This window comes from Mytilus californianus, unplaced genomic scaffold (assembly GCF_021869535.1).
Source record: "Mytilus californianus isolate M0D057914Y unplaced genomic scaffold, xbMytCali1.0.p SCAF_1, whole genome shotgun sequence".
Taxonomy (NCBI): domain Eukaryota; kingdom Metazoa; phylum Mollusca; class Bivalvia; order Mytilida; family Mytilidae; genus Mytilus; species Mytilus californianus.
Genome location: NW_026262581.1, coordinates 127,369,258 through 127,388,881, shown reverse-complemented (window position 1 = coordinate 127,388,881; position 19,624 = coordinate 127,369,258). Strand labels below are relative to the sequence as shown.

General features: G+C 30.3%; 1 long non-coding RNA gene across 1 annotated transcript; it reads left to right on the top strand.

The window, feature by feature from the left end:
* The first annotated feature begins 5,619 nt into the window (after positions 1–5,619).
* Positions 5,620–10,371, top strand: LOC127733795 (uncharacterized). Its single transcript, XR_007997161.1, has 3 exons — positions 5,620–6,041; positions 9,207–9,269; positions 10,342–10,371. It is a non-coding gene; the product is annotated as an uncharacterized LOC127733795 (long non-coding RNA).
* Positions 10,372–19,624: the final 9,253 nt, after the last annotated feature.

Sequence of the window (19,624 nt, the reverse complement as noted above, 5' to 3'; positions counted from 1 at the left end):
ACTTAAAGTGATGTATTACTAGGAACAACTATCAAAAAATTATAAATGTTACCATATTTTTTTATTTAAACCAGCGAAATATGCCAAAAAAGGCTTATTTTTGCTGTTTTCGAGCAATTTCATCTGTTAAAACATGGCGCTCAAAACATATACAGATCGGTTTAATATTTTCCCCAAAAAATTTGTGTGGTTATTTACACTACTAAGGTGCACCAATATGCCAAATATGAACTCATTTGGAAAAAGTGACATTCAGACGGTTTTGCATGGTTTTCTGGCAGATTGGCTCTTAACAACAAAATTATTTTCATTTACCTGTGTATAATATGACGCAGGTTTCTTCAAAAGTGATGATTTTCTAAAATTGTTTGACATTTCACATTGATATCATACTTTAACTTTGTTTAAACCTGCTTATTTACTTTTGACTTTAATTATTTATACCTTGTAATTTTTTATTAATTGTGTATTTGCATTCAGGTGTCACAGGTCAATTTTATTCGTTCATTGTGTGTTAATTTACGTTTTTTGATTGAGTTAAGCCTTACAATTGATATTTTGTAGTGTGTTTTTCTATGTTGTGATGTTATACTATTGTTTCAGAAAAGGGAGAAGGTTTAGTACCATTAAAACGTTTAATCCCGCTGCAAATGTTTGCACCTTCCTAAGTCAGGAATCTGATTACAGTAGTTGTCGTCTGTTTATGTAGTTCATACGTGTTTCTCGTTTCTCGTTTTTATATAGATTAGACCGTTGGTTTTCCCGTTTGAATGGATTTACACTAGTAATTTTTTGGGACCCTTTATAGCTTCCTGTTCGGTGTGAGCCAATGCTCCGTGTTGAAGGCCGTACCTTGACCTATAATGGTTTACTTTTATAAATTGTAACTTGGATGGAGAGTTGTCTCATTGGCACTCATACCACATCTTTCTATATCTAAGTATCAATATAAGCGCGTTAAATTAAAACTATCCATTTCGTGTCATTCCTTTGGTCACCTACACATTTTAACTGTATTAACTCAATTGAATGGTTTGAAATGTTTAGCATTTTTAAAATATTAGATAATGAAAATTACCGATAAAATAAACCTCGCTTAAAGAAATGTGTTGATATGGGAATATTTTGGGACGTCGAAATTTGCACAGTTGTACTTTAATTACGTACGGCAAAAATGCTACACACCTTTACACACCTGAAAGGAAGGAATTATAAATGGGTATATTATAAATCGCTAATATCAATAAAACTTTGCATTATTTCTTCATTGTATCTATTCTATCTTTTTTTTCTATCTAATCTCTTTTTATGCCAACATTGCCAATTGCTGCACAATATGGTTCGTGTATTGATAAGGTGATGTAAGCTTTTTCCTAATCTTTAAATATCTTTTTTAAGACAAGATGAGGACAGATCAGACTTTAATTTAATTTAGCTTAACTGTTATTACACCTTTACGAAAAGAATCAGTTTGGCTTTTTCAAGTTTATTTTGTCAGTGAATAAAATGTGTGATTTGGTAATATCCTTTTGGCTTGGCTCAGTATTTATACATCCCGCCATTGTGTTATTGTGCTATGGTCATTTTTGTATCCTTGTCTTTCAATTTTGCTTATGTGCTTTGTCTTTAGAGTGTCTATATATGCCATTTTGTTTTTCTTTGTTGACATACTAGTAGTTGTTTATTTTTATAGGGATTAGGATTATAACACAATGTTGACTGCTGTGCCCCAATTTTTGACATTTTTACCTATTATGTCTGTTTGTTTTGCTCACACATTGTTGTCAATATAATGGAATTCTATGCAATTGTCATACAAGTGAGAGGTTTAACTAGCTATAAAACCAGGTTTAATCCAACATTTTCCACATAAGGAAATGCCTGTACCAAGTCAGGAATATGACTTTTGTTTTCCATTCGTTTGATGTGTTTAAGCTTTTTTCCCATTTGATACGGGACTTTCCGTTTTGAAAATTCCTTGGAGTACAATATTTTTGTTATTTTACTTTTTACACTAGAATTAAAAGCAGGTTCAAATTGTTTTGATTTAACAACAGTTATGTCGCCTCATTGCCGAAACCAAACGAAAGAAATCACACTTGCTGTTTCTAACATAACAACAAGTAACTCTGAAAAAGTCCGTTTTGAAAATCTTAATATTCTCTTCAAGAATATCAAAAGTAATAGGTAGCCTTATTCACTTGATGTTCGATTTGTGAGATCGTTTTACAGAATTAAAAATCAATTTAAGCCTAGGACATGGTTTGTCATGAAAACATTTTTAAAGGATTGTTACAATCTGCCTTCAAATAATTATATCGTATGGCACCAAAAACAAATTTTAATGGTGGAATAATGTAGTTTCGGAACTTTTTGACAATGAGATATGAAATGAATGAGAATTTCTTCCGATACAGGGACCAAGTTATTTGCAAAAGAGAGGCGAAGGATACCAAAGGGACATTCAAACTCATAAGTCGAAAATAAGCTGACAACGCCATTGCTAAAAAGAAAAAGACAAACAGACAACAGTACACAAAACACAACATAGAAAACCAAAGACTGAGTAACACGAACCCCACCAAAAACTGGGGGTGATCTCAGTTAATCCGGTAGGGTAAACAGATCCTGCTCCACATGTGGCACCCGTCGTGTTGCTCATGTAAGTAAAAATCCGGTGATAAGTCTAATTCGGTAGGTCGCATTCGGGGAAAAGGGGACGGGATTGTAGTTACGACAGTTGGAACATATCCGTTGTCATCTGTGAAACGGATATTCAATAACGGTCAACCAACTCGTGATGGCGTCCGTAAAATTTACGGAGGGACGATTTTAACTTCATCACTTGGAACTCTTGGTTCAATAGCTTCCTTGTGAGCAGCAACCCATAATCAAGGAAATCATATTAGGAAATACAATACAAACCCTGGAATATCGTATCAACTGTGATATATATACTCCGAATGCAGGTGCTGTTCGAATGTTACATATAAATGGGAAGTTCACAATTGGGAAGCTGAAATTATCTCTTTTGTCGTAAAGTTTTGTTTTCAACCGACCATCATTGTCAATTTCCAGATGTAAGTCAAAATATGAGGCCGACTTGACGGTATCTTTTGTATTCTTTTTTTCGATGGGATAGATGCGTTCAACATAGTCACCAAAGTTATTTAGTGAGAGAACATCATCTATATAGCGGAAAGTGAGATTAAAGGATACTGGTTACTTCTTTTTTTTTTCTCCCTAAGAAGTTCCTGCAGTATGAAAGTCAGCCTCATATGAATAAAGGAACAAGTCGGCAAGAAATAGAGCACAGTTGGTTCCCATGGGAATGCCGATTGTTTGTTAAAAGAACACGTTCTCCAAACGTGACAAATATGTTGTCAATAAAAAAAATCAGACATCTTGATAATAGAAATAAGAAGATGTGGTATGAGTGCCAATGAGACAACACTCCATCCAAGTCATAATGTGTAAAAAGTTAACAATTATAGGTCAAAGTACGGCCTTCAACACGGAGCCTTGGCTCACACCGAACAGCAAGCTATAAAGGGCCCCAAAATTACTAGTGTAAAACAATTCAAACAGGAAAATCAACGGTATAATCTATATAAAAAACGAGAAACGAGAAACACTTATGAACCACATGTCATTTTCAGAGAATTTTTTGTTTGAATCAGAGTGATTTTTTACAAATTACGATTTTCCCTTCCTATGACAAGAATCTTGTATCTACGTAGGTCATTCTTTTTTTTGAAACAAAGCAAGACCAACTCTTTTAATTTGTTTTTACTTTGGAATGGGGAATACTTGTGTAAAGTGTAGAAAAGTCTAATGTTTTAATACTATTGCAAGAGAGAAGAGTCTTAGATTGCATGTAGTCTAAAAGTCTTTGGAATTTTTTAGTATCCACATCTGATTCACCCTTAACTCTAGAATAGGTAGTTTCACAATAACTTTGAAGCCTGGCTTTGATTGCTGATAAAATTGATGTTAATAATTTAGAAAGCTGTTTCGTGGAGCACTTGGAAGACCCAGCAATATAACGCAATGCAAGTAACATCATACGACAGTTAAAATCTCTTAAATTACACGAAATCAATATCATACACGTCCTAAATTAGTCTTTTTGGATATTTACGTTGTCCATAATTGTTGTACAGTTTGTGGTAAAGAAGTTTCCTCCTACGAATATCGGTTTTACTTACATTTTTTACAAGTTATGAGGTAGATATGATTTTATTTTTTTCTCCGACATTGTCAGTGGACTGAACTTAGAAAACTGAATCAGATTTGAACTTCGCTTTTCTATTGTTGCCTCTTATCGAACAGTATTTATGACAACATTTTTTCAATTCTCCATGTGTTTACTTTTGCACATGTCAGTCTAAATTTATTGGTGTTTCTTGATTGCATTCTAGTTATATTTTTACGCCACGTTTTTTTTTGGTAAGAAGCTTAAAGAATGTTGTTTTTACAATTCTTTTTAAGCGTTCAACATTATTTTAAAGTTTTCTGTCTCGACAAAACAAAATTTCTCGATTAGTTTTTTTTCATCATAATCGTTAGCATAGTGTTCTCCTTTTTAGGCCAATCTAAAAAGCCAAATTGACTAGGAAGTTGATGGGCATTGAAAACTAAAATTTCCGAAACGATATGATATCTTGCTAAGTTTATATACCTAGCTTTCAAACGGAAAGTAAAACTGTTGACAGAATCAATACTCCTACAGCTTTAACAGCAAGATATCCTGACCATATTAATATATATTAGAATAACATTTCATATAAATAAGAATAAGATTTCATAATTTCATTTTAGAGCTGTATACAATTTACTGATCTGGAAATTATCCTATACTTGCCCTACTAACTTGAATATGAAGTAACTCTTTCTTTATATTAAGTTTTACACTTTCACATATTTTGGCCTCAAGCATCACTGACGAGACATTAATTGTCAAAATGTACATCTGGCGCAGCGGGGTTGGTATAGTTGATGTTATCAGTATTTTATTTGGATAAAATAAGAGAATGTTATCAAGGATTATTCCTTACTTCTTAAAAAGTTAAAAGTATTTAGAGATCTCAGATATGACTTTTTACTTTTGTTGCAGATTTTATCAACAAAATGTGCAATAAGATTAAATATGGATTACTTCTAATGTTTTAATCAGCTAACACGTCTAACGGCTTGGATATGATACATAATAGAAAAACAATATGTGTTTTACAAATTTGAACAAAAGATATGCTTCGATATTCTGCTTTTTTGGCTCCGAGTGTCTCTAATTAAAATGTTAAAAAACAATATAATCATGACGTGTGATTTGAAGCCTGTTAGAATTTCTAATAATAGTATACGTATATCCAGGATTATGTAAATCCTTAAGTCATGATCTGTCACTTTTAACTAACCTGTTCATTTGATCGAGACATTGCAACAGGTTATTATACGTTCGTGTACGTGAGCCTACATATTCGTTCATCTTCAATTCTGTAAAATATTTCTGTAGATTATCAAGATAGTAATGATAACGACATTGATGATTCTATTATTTGCATGCCTTAAGTTTAATATTCTTTTTTTCTTTTTTTTTTAGATTTTATTCATTTTATTTTTTTTTTTTTTTATTCAACAACAACTAATTGCACTTTCTGCTGTTAACAATGTACTTCACTAGTCCAGCATTCCAGTAAAGAGTCCTGTTTGTTAATACCAGAAATCCAGGGTTGTTTCTGGTAAGCATCATTATATTAAATTAACATTAGTTTTAATTTAACAGCTAATTTATAAAATTATCAGCAATGAAATTAACAAGTATATATCAATGGTACTTATTTGTTTTACAATTTACTATATATATCATCTAGCAATAATTTATTTTTGGGTATTGTTTCCGGAAATTTTTCATATTTCCTCCGTAAACGGGTTAATTGTTTTTCTATCAAACATCTTCCTGGTTTTGAAACAAATATTGTCACACCGGCCATGACTTAAAAAATAAAAAAATAAACAGATGTGATATAGCATATTCACATGTATGTCTGAATTAAAAATTTTCTGTAGTATAAAGAAGATTAAGATTAAATAAATATTTCATTTTTTAATCTTCTTTTTGTAACGGTAAATAGTCTCGTTATCAATCATTTGTTTGTCAATCATCACATGTACATGTACAGTAGCGGTGAAAGGTAAAATTTATATTACTTGATCAGTTCCAGATGTGTAATTCGTAAAATTTTTCTCTTTTATTAATTTATTCATCCATTTATTTTTGCTAGATCATATACTTCTCAAACAAAGAAATTATTTTAACAATTGGGCAGTTTTATCTAGAATACATTTATATTTTGTATTCTTACATTTTGCCTGCAGTTTGTAACTATACATAAATTCTGCTTTAAATACAGCATACACATTTATAGATTCTGTTTTCTGTTCAGACATGTAATCGGCTTTATATATACAAAACATTATTAATGTAATCAAATAATTGATTTCATAATATTGTTCATCATTAATTTTATAACCGAATACTAAATTCTTCAATGTTAGAATATTATTATCAATATTCAGTTTTCAAGAAGATTTTTTATTTTACTTAAGAAGTCATCAAGAAAGTGACATTTCAGAAACATATGATCATAATCCTCAGTGGTATTGCAATAATGACAATTTGAAGTATTGCAGATATTCCACTGTTTTAATAAAGTTTTACAAGGTAGAATAAAGTGTAACAGTTTCCAACGAAACACTTTATACTTATTTTCTTTCAAATAATGATGAACAAATTTTAATATATTACATGTTGAACTATGAATATACTCAATTTTTAACACTGTTTTCCATCGGTTAAAACCAACAGGCATTTCAATCTCATTCTGAATAAATATATTATAAATTTTTTTAGTGTCTAAATTTTCTAATTTTTCTATATAATTACAATTATTCTTAATGTATAAAACATAATTTGTTTTTACTTTAGTTTTCTTTGAATTTTCTTGTTGTAAAAAATTAAGCCATTCTTTTGGAAAGGCTTTCTTCAATTGAGAAAATTCTGACATCCAATTATATTTAATCCTGAGCTTTTGCAAAATATGTTTCTCCAATATGTTACCATTTTCATCTATAATGTCGTTTACATAGATGATATTGCTATTTATCCAGTTTTGAAATAAAAGACTTTTTTTTTTATCTTAATGAATTGATTTCCCCAAATTACTTGTTGACGAATAGATTTAAAGTTTTTAGGCTGCTCTATTTTTTTGTTTTTTACCCATGCTTTTACTACATTCAAATAAAATTCTGGCAACTTATTTAAACCTGGAATTGAGTTAATACCATCAATGTTCATATGAAAGATAAGGAAGTTCTTGCCAAATTTATTAAAATAAAATAATGGTATAACTTTCCAGTTGGCTAAATCTCCATATATTAATCTTTTAATCCATCCAATTTTGATGGATTCTATGTATTTATCTATGTTAATCATTTTTAGACCACCATCTAGCAATTCATAGCTTAATACTTTACGTTTAACTTTTTCTATTTTGCTTTTCCATAAAAATTGATAAATAATTTTTTTAAATTTATCAATATATTCTTTTTCTATGTGTGAAACAGATGCTAAAAAAGTAATATTGGGTAGAATCAGTGATTTGATAACTGTTATTTTTCCCAATAATGTTAGATTTCTTTTCTCCCAGTTTTTAATTGTTTTCTCAGATTTTTCTAATTGTTTTTCAGCATTGAGTTTTTGACACACATTTTTATTACAACCAAAAAAAACTCCTAAACATTTCACTGGTTTGTCTGTAAAGTTGATGTTTTCATATTTTTCTTTACAGTGTTTATGTTTTCCCAACCAAATGCCTTCTGTTTTTGATCTGTTTAATTTAAGCCCTGATAATGTGCCAAAGATTTCAATCATATTTAAAACTTTTGAAATGTCTTTTTGTGTTTTTAGAAAAAGTGTCGTGTCATCTGCAAGTTGGCTGATTTTAAATGAATGTGTTTTCCCATCTATCTTAATTTCAAAGCCTTTAATATTATGGTCTTGCCTTATCTTACAGGCTAATATCTCTACTGCTATAACAAAAATTATCGCACTGCACGGACATCCTTGTCGGATTCCACGTTGAATGTTAATGGGTTCAGATATCCATCCATTATTTATTACTGCGCTTTTAATATCTGTGTATAAAGTCTTAATCCATTTAAGCATAGAATTTTGAAATCCAAATTTTTTTAAAGCTGAAATCATAAAATCCCATTCTAAAGAGTCAAATGCTTTTGAGAAATCTAAAAATAGTAGTGCCCCCTCTATATTAAATCTTTCTGCATAATCAATTATATCCTAGATTTGTCTAATATTATAACCTATATATCTATTTTTAACATAGCCATTTTGATCTTTATGAATAATTTTTGGTAGGATATTTTTAATGCGCTGAGCCAATGAATATGCAATTAATTTTGTATCAATATTTAATAAAGTTATGGGTCTATAATTATTTAAACAAAGCGGATCATTCTTTTTATGTATAAGAGAAATAACTCCTAATTTTTGAGAACTCGTTAACTCCCCTTTTTTATATGAGTAATTAAATGTAGATACAGCAAATTCTTTTAATTCATCCCAAAAGGTTCTATAGAACTCAACACTTAGTCCATCAATTCCTGGTGATTTGTTCAATTTCATCTTGAATAATGAATTCGTGCATTCTTCAATGGTTAAAGTACCTTCCATTATCTCACTTTCTTGTGTATTTAATTTATGATCAATATTTGTATCATTAATATAATTATCTATGGATTTCACATCTGGATTTGTACTATTATAAATATTTTGATAGAATTCTTTTTCTATTTGTAAAATTTTAGAAGATTCTGTCTGTACAACTCCTTTGTCTCTTTCAAGGCAGTTATAGTCTTTCTAGTTTGTCTAGCTTTTTCTAACCCCCAAAAAAAAATTAATATTTTTTTCTCCTTCTTCTACCCATTTTATCCTTGACCTTATTTGAGCTCCTTTACTTTTTATTTCATAAAGTTTTCTTAGTTTACATTCATTATAAATTAATTCTTCTTGAAAATGTTTAATAACATCATCTTTACAATTTCTGTTTATACTTTCATTCAATTTTTTAATCTTATTTTCCAATATGTGTATTTCACTTATATTTTGATTTGCTTTTCTTTTACAGTATGCAACAGTATGTTCTCGAACTTCAATTTTGAACAGATCCCATTGAAGTCCTATATTATCAGTAAGTTTTGTTTTATTTTTATATTTCATAATAAAACCTTTTATTATATTTTTATATTCTATATTATCCAAGATACTATTATTAATTTTAAAATATCCTTTCCCTTTTGATTGTGATCTCCCTTTTACCTTTAGCGATATAGCTTGGTGATCTGTATGCGAAATAAGTGCAGGTCTTATATCTGCTGAATATATATGTGACCTTATTTCTGAACAAACAAGAAAGTAATCTATGCGTGAAGCTTCATTTATCTTATTTTTCCGTCTCCATGTAAATTGTATATTGGTACTATGTATATCTCTCCAAATGTCTATCAACTTATGTGTTTTGATTAACCCTTTTAAACTGTTGACTGGTTTTTGTTTTTTTTTATTTCTGCTATTTTTTTTGCTGTCAATATTAGATAGTGTATCATTCATATCTCCCCCAACTATGACCATCCCTAAACTGTTTTTCTGTATCATGTCATTTACTTTTTTGAAAAGGCATTTCTATTTTTGGGAAGATTTGGTGCATAAATATTAACTAAAGTATATATACTTTCTGAAATTTCTATATTGATCAAAATTATTCGCCCCTCCTCATCCTGAAATTTATCAATTAATTGATAATCTGTGTGATTGCTAATATAAATTGATACTCCTCTTGATTGTGAATTTCCATAACTGTGATATATATCACCTTTGAATTCATTTTTAAATTGTTTCTCTAAAGTAGAAGTGAAATGACTTTCTTGTACAAATAAAATATTACAGTGTTGATACTTCATCCACATATGAAGCCTTTGTCTTTTATCTTTTGAACCTAGACCTTGACAATTTAATGAACATATATGTATGCTTTCACTCATTGTTTGTCATAAATATCAAATTAAAAATGTAAAAGTTCTCTCATACATAATATAAACAGCATTTGTGTTTACAGCATGCACATACAGTTTGTATTAATATTAATATACACATTGTACATAACTTTGTCAATATTTTTACAATATTGTTGTAAGTAATCATTTTAACATGTTTAATATGAAAACTACACATTGTTTTGATATTATTTCATTTTCTATTTTCAGACCGCACTTGGCCTTGACTTCCGTTTAATATTCTATGAAGTTGCATTACATAATTATTGAAGAATAATTAAACAATTTAATTTAGTTTACGCATTTTACCAAATTCTTGTCATTGACCTTCGAGTATATAAACACACGTAAGTACTCCATTGAATTATCATTGTAAAATATTAATTTAGGATGGGGGAAAAATTGGTAGAAAAATGTGACAAATAGTGCCAGGCGAATACTTAAAATATTAGAAATACGTCCAACTCTTATAGTACACTGTAAGGATTTATTTGCTCTCTAGAATTTATTTTATTAAGAATATACATGCAATCGAAACATATTTTATTTGTTGTCATAGAAATATAACACTTCAATTTTGAATTACGTATTTGACAAAGTATTTTACATTGTATGCCGTAGAGTGTTAAATAGGAATGTTATTATTTCCTTGAGCACAACACGTCTTTTTGGAATACCCCCAATGTTGACATATGCATTGCTTTAAACGGGGAAGTTTATACTACTCACCCATGCCATCTGCATCATCGTATTTACATATATCCGTTAGTACGTGTTCACATTACACGGGCTTAAATAACAGGGGATGTGCTCCTCAAACAAAAATAGTTATTAGAAAAAGCGCATGAACTGCAAAAGGAGCGAGAGTCGACCAAGTAAGCATTACCTGCCTTGAAAATCCACACCAGTTAAAATAGAGGCGAAGGATACCAAAGGGACATTCAAACTCATAAGTCGAAAATAAACTGACAACGCAATGGCTAAAAAAGAAAAAGACAAACAGAAAAACAACAGTACACAAAACATAACATAGATAACCAAAGACTGAGCAACACGAACCCCACCAAAAACTGGGGGTGATCTCAGATGCTCCTGAAGGGTAAACAGATCATGCTCCACATGTGGCACCCGTCGTGTTGCTCATGTTAGTACAAACCCGGTAATAAGTCTAATTCAGAAGGTCACATTCGGGGAAAAAGGGATGGGATTGTAGTTACGACAATTGGAATATATCTGTTGTCATCTGTGAAACGGATATTCCATAACGGTCAACCAACTCGTGATGACGTCCGTAAAATTTACGAAGTGATCATTTTAATTCACCACTTGAAACTCTTGGTTTAATAGCTTCCTTGTGAGCAGCAACCCTCTGTCAAGGAAATTATGATAGGAAATACAAGTCCTGGAACATCGTATCGACTGCGAGATATAAACTCCGTATGCAGGCGCTGCTGGAATGTTGCTACATAGAAATGGAAAGTTCACAATTGGGAAGCTGAAATTATCTCTTTTGTCGTAAAGTTTTGTTTTCAACCGAACATCATTGTCAATTTCTAGATGTAAGTCAAGATATGAGACCGACTTAACTGTAAACAATTAAGTTCGATGGGATAGATGCGTTCAACATAGTCACCAAATTTTGAATTATTTAGTGAGAGAACATCATCTATATAGCGGAAAGGGAAGTTAAAGGATACTGCTAACTTCTTTTCTTTCTTCCTAAGAAGTTCCCGTATGAAGTCAGCCTCATATGAACAAAGGAACAAGTCGACAAGAAGAGAAGCACAGTTGGTTCCCATGGGAATTTGTTTTGTTTGTTGTATGTTGTCAATGAAGAAATCAAGCATCTTGATAATGTCAGTTTCAGAAAATGTCACCATCGGGAAAAGGTCACAATTGAAAAAGAAAAAGTTAACAGAGAATTATTGAATTGAAATTTTTAATCGAATACAGAACCGTATAATTTGATACAAACTTTTCCCACAAAGAGCCGTTATATAAATTACTAAGACACGAAAGGACTAAGATTCTACATCTGGAAATGTGAGTTTAATTTCCTTTTTTGTTTATCTTTATATTTTACAAGAATATTGTTGATTGTATACGTCAACAAGATATGATCTAAGACTATATTTATTATCGAAAATACATCGACAACAATCTAAATAAAATATTATTTGATTCTTTAGTATATTTTTTCTTAGAAAACTATGTTTTTCATATAAAATAACACATAGATAAGACAAGTAATCACATGCAGTCACATTTTTATGGCTTTACAGAAAAAAATACGCATATTCATATAATTATACTCATATATATCATGAGAAAAAATAAAAAGCCATTTCTTGTGAATTATTTATAAAAACAACATTGCTGTGCAATATTCAAACCATTATCACCGTCTCATTCTTATTTGAGACCATAATATCAACTAAATCTATTGTTTTTCATCAATATTGAATGAAAAGTGTTAATGTATAATTCGTCAAAAGAAAAACGATTCTATCGTTTGATGAAATACTTGTGTCGCCTGATCACTTGTACGTTCATCTCAATACAACAAGTACAGAGTACGTCGGATGCACATCATAGACGACTGAACAAAAGCATAAATAGTAAAATAAAAAATGCAGATTTTGAGTCATACTCATACAAAATCCAAAACAAAATCTTGTGTTTATTCATTTCATATTACTTTGCCTTAAATCGGACACGTTAAATATAAATCTAACAGTATATATATGAACAAATATATTATAAGTCCATTATGCAGTTTGTGCAATACAGTTTACCTCAAATTTTTTCATCTGATGAAAAATCTTTCAAAAATATTTATTCACAATTGTCATGAAATAGAATTACATCACTTTCTATGCTGAACGATTTCAAACTTTGAGTTAATACACAATGATTGATTTATTTTTCTTTGCTTGACGTTAAATGTGTAAAATATGTTTATAAAATAAAAAAATGGTAATTGACTGTGTAGTCTTAGCAATATGTACAATGTCATGAACGTACGTTCATATTATCAACTCCAACTGGGTACATCGATACAATATAAATCTTGAATATATTTTCAGCGGTGCAAGAAAAACCACTGTGTCCTTTTGATTATCAGGTCTTTCGTATTTGAAATAGGCCGAGAAATTATCGAAAATAGCCTATTCTTTTGTCTATCCATAATATAGAATGTCTATAACATTATTCTATTTCTTCGCCTATACATACACAAATGAGGATGAATCTGATTTTTATAAAAGAAAACACATTTTGATGATGTTGTTATTGGTGATTGTATGTATGTAAATATGTAAATCCAATGAGATGCAAGTAGTTTTAATCTGTATAACAAAAGTATAATGCATTAGTGTTCGTTTCTCTATATGAACGGAAAGGAAATTTTTTATAAATGTGTGCGTCCGTAACGCTTCATCAGGAAAGCTCAAGCCCAAAATTTTCAAAGTTATAATATGATTTTACTTATGCATTTCGTCCGTACAGGTGGAATTTACTTTTAGTAAGACACGATAAAATTTTAAGGATAAAAAAAAATCAGAAAAATTCGACCAAAACAATAACAATTGATATACAGTATCACATTATATATCACGAATATTCCAGGAGTAGAAGGCCAAAACCTAACCCTAACCCTTATATTTGTTCCGTCAACGAGTATCCTACAAGGTTAAGAGCCGATCCAGATAATATAAACATGACAGTAATAGACAATGTTAACCGTAACACTGTGACATTCTGAATAGATCATGTTAACTTATGATGATTTATATGCAAAACTTCTTATTACAGTGCAAGTATTTGTATTCATGTTTTAAGCATTTCCATTTTTTGCCCCCGTTAAAGCCCACAATGAAACGCACTTACCAGGCAATTGTGGGTACCTAGAATTTAGAGTGTCCACTAGCTACAAATAGTGCATTCGTATTTTACTGAAATTTGGAAAAAACCTGTAAGGGTTGTCTATTCAAAGTCGATCACTTTAAAGAAAAATAAAACATAACTTAGAGGGTGATAGTGCAAACTGTGTGTTACGACGAAAAAAGGTCAACCGAGACGAAACCGACGTGTAATAATCTTCTCTATCTTCCTGTCAATGTTATTCTTATCTAATTCATTAACTTAAATCGTCTGTTACTATTGTCCGATATATTTAAAATTATTTTCTTTAAATTATTGATTTAAATTCAATTATTGTCAATTAAACTTTAGATTTTTTATTAAACTGCACGAGAGAGTGACCTTAAATAAACAGCCCCCGCTGAGTAGAATGTCGCCCTCGTATTAACCAATCAAAAATTTACATTGTAACAAATAAGATTATTATATCATTCCAAAAAAAGTTTACTAGTAATAAAAATTTAACCCTTTAAACTTTACTTGTTTAATGGCTAGAACTTTGTTAAGCGGGAGCCCATGACACATATATTTATCTGTTCCGCATTTAACGTCACTGAAAAGTCTTATGCAACGTCACAGTACCCAAATTGCACCTATTTAGCAAAAATAGCAGCGGAAATCTTACAAGTTTTCTGAGAGACTTAACCTTTTGTGTTTTTATGATTTGACATTATGCACGTCTTTCAACATAGCTTAATATTATATTTAAGTATATACAAAACGTTCATATTATAAATCATCATCAGAAGTATTCACTAGAAAAAAAATATACGGAACCGTCGCCATGCGACGTCCACAAAAAGTCAATTTTTGAAAATAAGCAATTTAAATGTTTCAGGCATCCATTTCTAAAAAAATGAATAGTAATCATGGACTATTGTCAAATTGTTCTAAATATTTGAAGAAATAAAACAAAACATCAGTTATTCGATTTTTACGAAATGTGATATTAAGCCTGGATGCAATTTGGGTACTCCTCACTACAGAGTCGGTTCAAACTCATTTTTCTTTGATTCAACATGATTTTCTTTACAAATCCAAAATGTTAAAATTGTAAAAGGAAATAAGCGAACGGAATATAGAATGATATAAACATAGTTTAACTTTATATCTTATAAGTATAGACCATGGCTGACATCTTTATACACAGTGACTGTTTCTATTTAATGAAACGCTCTAATACATTAACGAGAAATAGAATGAAGATGCTAGGGACACAATTGTTCTAGGGCAGATTAATTGTATCGTTGACATCTTGTTTTAGTGAAAGACTTTACCGTAAATCTTAAATGAAACAAACAAGATAGTTGAAATATCATAATCATATGGTTTTGAAGAAATAAACCTAAATGCATAACTAATCGAAAACCGATTCGACACAGAGTGTAGTTCAAAATGACCCAAATATTTGGATCAGTTTTATAATAAAAAGAGATGACTAAGACGAAAGTATCATTATATATAAGTTACTCGTAAAAGGATTCATAAATGTACTAAATTAATCTTGATAATCCATTTACAATAATGAAGGCATAGACATAAAGCTCCAATATATAATACATTGATAACAATGAGAACAATTGATTTAAGAAATCAACAGATTCTTTTAATATCGACCTGTAGTTCTTCATCACTTAAGGCTCCCATTAGCTAGAACGACTAAACATGACGTTATATGCCTAAAACAACAAGACGCCTGAGTGATCATCCGCAGTCATGCAATAAGGTTGTCATGAACATCTTTAATAGTTCTTAAAGAGGATTCTTACTTTATTATTTGTCTGACGTTTGGTTGCAATTAAGTCTTTACATGAATGTTCAACTTTTTCAAATTTGAATTTGTGGTGAAAATATTCATTTTCGCTAGCGTTAATATTTAATAAGAAAAACCATGTTGGTCTGAATTAATTCCAATGCAGCGTTTCTTTGAAGAAAAATTGCTTTGAACGATTAATTACATACACGTCTTCAACTACAATTAGTTTTTTTTCATTTTGTAATGAGAAGAACTAAATTGTTTGAATTGGTTTGCCATAGGGTCAACAAGAATTTACGTATTGTATGACACAGATAATGTATTTTTTAAAGTGACAAATGGTATATATGTATACTTGCTATTTATTAATTTTATATTCCATGGGTAGCCGCATACGAACGAAGCTTAGATTAGAAATAACAAGGCATTTCCATATGAGACCTACTATGATATAAATAAAATTCATCTGAGATGTAAGTACAAATTACAACGGCAGAAATAAATTCAAATCTTCCGTTAAACCCATGTGTGAATCAAACCCAAAAACTCGAGAAGAGAACGTTACCACTAGACTATATCAGCGGTTATGCGTGGAATAAAGGTAGGACCAAAATATTAAGGACTATTTGCATTTGAAATAGTTTTATTAAAATGTCATTAAGGTATATATTTTCTTTAAACCAAAACTAAAGTACCAAGAAACACTACACTTGACAGGTTGTCTTTTTAAAATCATGCCAACAATTTCCCGATATAATCAGTTTTAAAATTTCCAAAAATCCTTACTATTTATGATCTTCCATTTACATTATCATCACCATTTGACTACCACTGAATGGAAAGTCTGCAGACTAAATAAACAACTGAAAGAAAACAATGATTGTCTTATTCATGTGCCAATATTGTTTAATTGAAAATCAGAACGATTTTTCCAGCTGTTTTGAAAAACAAATCTTTTTGAAATTATTCATTGTTTTTTTAATTTGCAAAATGTAAAATAACAAAAATACCGAACTCTAAGGGAAATTCAAAACGGAAAGTCTCATAGCTCAAACACGTCTAACGAATGGAAAACAACTGTCATATTCCTGACTTGCTACAGACATTTCCTTATGTAGAAAATGGTGGATTAACCCTGGTTTTATAGCTAGCTAAACCTCTTACTTGTATGAAAGTCACATAGAATTCCATTATATTGACAACAATGTGTGAGCAAAACAAACAGACAAAATAGGTAAAAACGTCAAAAATTGGGGTACAACAGTCAACATTGTAATATAATCTTAATCACCATAAAAACAAATAACTGTTCAACAAAGAAACACAAAATGGCATATAGACATAAGCAAAAATGAAAAACAAGAACTCAAAATTGACCATAGCACAATAACACAATGGCGGTATGACAAATTTGCGCTTGTATCATCAGTAACAAACAAACGATTCTTCGTCAACAAAATAAGCCATTAAATGTTCTAGTACAATATACAATGACATCGGTATCACACATTAAGTGAACAAGTAATATTCATACTGAGATCGGCTTTACCATCACCACTGACAACCGTATCAACCATTTAATGACCATGCAAAATCATACACAATCCATACATATATATCTATTTAACGTTGTATTCAAGAACGATTGTTATTTGCTTAAACAAACAATGCAGAATACACGGTGACGGCATTCAATTTAACACACACTCACACACAATAGGTCAGGGTCTGCGAGTGGTTTGTAACAATAATGAATAACCTACATACAATTCGTGAAACATCGACAGTTGAAATGGTTAATGCATTGCATATGATATTTATCAGTTATAATACTTTTCATTTCATGACAGAAAATATTGTTGTAAGTTTGTTATCAAAGAAAAAATACAGACCATATACCTTTAGTTTAGACAAACGGTAAAAGGTATGTTACCATAGCAGATCTAGGATATTTTATAAATTAGTTTATCCTTTTTGTAAATTAATTTTGTACTTATCATAACGTTTCAATACTTGTCCGTAGACAACGATATCATAAAGTATAATAAGGTTGAATAATAAGAACATGTGAAGTATTTCGGGACTTTTTATGTCAGCAAAATTTAATTTTGTTGGGTAAGATCATACAAAATGTCAAATAAATTAAGCTAAAAATACGATCTTTATAACACGGCATTTAACATGACAATGTACCATAACTTTAATTAGATTTTAATTTTAGAAATACCTTTAATCAACCGTTTTTTGTGTACAGATTCTGACCTCGTTTATCAAATGTAACATTAAATAGTATACAAAAATACCGAGCTCCAAGGTAAATTCAAAAAAGAGAATTCCAAAAACACTGAAAAAAATCAGACAAATCAACCTACGGAACGAGAGGAAAACAACTGTCATATTCCTGAATTGGTACAGGCATTTTTTAAAGAAAATTCGTCCCAGATATACGTTATAACATTGTCGAAAAAAATAATTAATAACCGTCCATTGTGCCATCACAAAGTGAATGATGTGCATTTCCAAAAAAGAAGACCACATATTCACCGTTTTGTTATCATTGAAGTGATTAAAGTTTGCATTGTATAAAAATTTTAATAACACATTAGACAACTTTATAAAAAAAACCTATATACAAATACCAATCCCAACACTTGCATATTGATTCACAACGTCCACATCTGTATGCCAAATAAATGTTGATGCAAGAGACAGCACAAGAGGATGCATTAAAGAACTTCTTGCATACGGCTTCCTGTCGTGGCGTTATCTCAAATAATATATTGGTTTACTTGTTCTAAACAGTCATTTGATATTTTCTATCTGTAAAAATATTATTATACTAGTAGATAATTTTCATGTTTATTTCCGTTTATGGATGATGATATCCAAAATCCCCCTCCATACGGAGTTTACTTTTCACAACTAATTCACTGCCCATATTTTGATGAGTTGAACTGTATCTACGTATTGTGAATACCACACAAGTGATACTTAACCGTTTATTTGATACTTTAAATAAAAAAATACTGAATGAAACTGGAATAACCTAAATAAAAACTATCTAACAACCTTTCAACGTTTCTATTAGAGAAAAAAAGAGCACGAAATATATAATAAAAACAAAAAACTTTTGAACTTCAAGCTGATTAAACAGTGATAATCACGTGACAATCACAACTATTATTTTGATATGAATTCTTGTCTTGTTCAGATTTGGATCAGATTTAATTTTCCATTAAAGTATTTTGTCAATTCTTTCTATTCCCTGAATTTTTGGGTTTTGTACGAACTGCAAGTCGATGTTTTACGGAAGACAAAAAAGCATAACTAAAATATTGACACTGTCCAGTTGTTCTGTACTACGTACACAATTGTATATAATCTATATAACTGTATATGCGAGACTGGTAAACTCGTTTGAAACTCTAAAAAAGACATTTTAAACTGATCAAATCTATTATGTTAATAAGTAAGTACTCAAGATCAGACGTGTGTTTAAGCTTTGTGGTATAAACAATTTTGGTATCTGTAAGCATGTAGAAGTAACTTTTTTTTAAGTCTGTGTTGTCGCATTAGTATTATTAATTTAAAACATATAAAGACGAACGAATAGACGCAGAGCAAAAGCTATACATAAACGACTAGATGAAAAGAAATACTGGATTAAGTGTAAAGAAACGTTAAAGTAAGTTATAATTAAACATTTTTTTGACAAGTTATAACATTTTACAGAGAAACCACTTTAATAGAAAATATCATAATGTCCATCCGTCTTCCGCACAAAAAATCCCCACAATCTGATTGCTGGCGAAACAA